Source organism: Penaeus monodon, chromosome 22 (genome assembly GCF_015228065.2).
Source record: "Penaeus monodon isolate SGIC_2016 chromosome 22, NSTDA_Pmon_1, whole genome shotgun sequence".
NCBI classification, from domain to species: Eukaryota; Metazoa; Arthropoda; class Malacostraca; order Decapoda; family Penaeidae; genus Penaeus; species Penaeus monodon.
In genome coordinates, this window is record NC_051407.1 from 5,904,108 (window position 1) to 5,905,106 (window position 999).

Below are 999 nucleotides of genomic sequence, written 5' to 3' on the forward strand. Positions count from 1 at the left end.
ATACTGATATTTTTTAGACAGGAGCAAGAATACAAATTTGCCAACATCTGTGAACAGAGCAACATAAGACGGCTCCACAAGTAGTGTCTGTAATTACTAGTCCTCGCAAAATGCAAATTAGATTTGGCTCCCGTTGCTCTATCAATCAACTGCACGACATGAAAGCAGTGTTTGTAGCTGTTTGTCCTCCCAAATTCCAGGACAAAACTTGAGGGTGACAATTCTCCTTGACCTCCGTTGATCTATTAACATTTATCAACAGCGTGACATAAGACAGTTCTTAGGCAGTGTTTGTTTGTCCTCGCAAATTCCAGAACGAAATTTGAAGGACAAGAGAGCGAGAATGCAAATTAATCTTGGCTCCCGTTGCATAAAATCGCTCCAAAGACATAGTTTGGCTGTTGTTGTCCCCGCAAATACCAAACAAATTTGAGGAACGAGAGAGCTCCTTTTGCTCTATCAATATCTGTCAACAGCGTCACATAAGACAGCTCCATAGACAGTGTCTGTGGTTGTTTGTCCTCGTAAATTACGGAACAAACAAAACTTGATGGATAAGCGAGGATGCAAATTAGCCTTGGCTCCTGTTGACTGATTTATCAACATCACTGAACAGTGCGACATAAGACAGCTTCGTAAGTAGTATTTACACAAATGTGTCCCCGCAAATTCCAGAACAAAGTTGAGAGACAAGAAGGAGAGCGAGAATGCAAAATTACCATTGGCTCCCTTCGCTCTATCAATATCTATCAACAGCGCGACATAAGGCAGTTCCATAGACAGTGAATGTGGATGTTTGTCCTCGCAAATTCCAGAACAAATTTGAGGAACAAGAGAGTTAGAATGCAAATTAGCCCTAGCTCCTTCTGCTCTATCAATATCCATCAACAGCGCGACATAAGGCAGTTCCATAGACAGTGTTTGTGGAGGTTTGTCCTCGTAAAGTCCAGAACAAAACTTGAGGGACAAGGGAGCGAACATGCTAATTAGTCTTGGCTC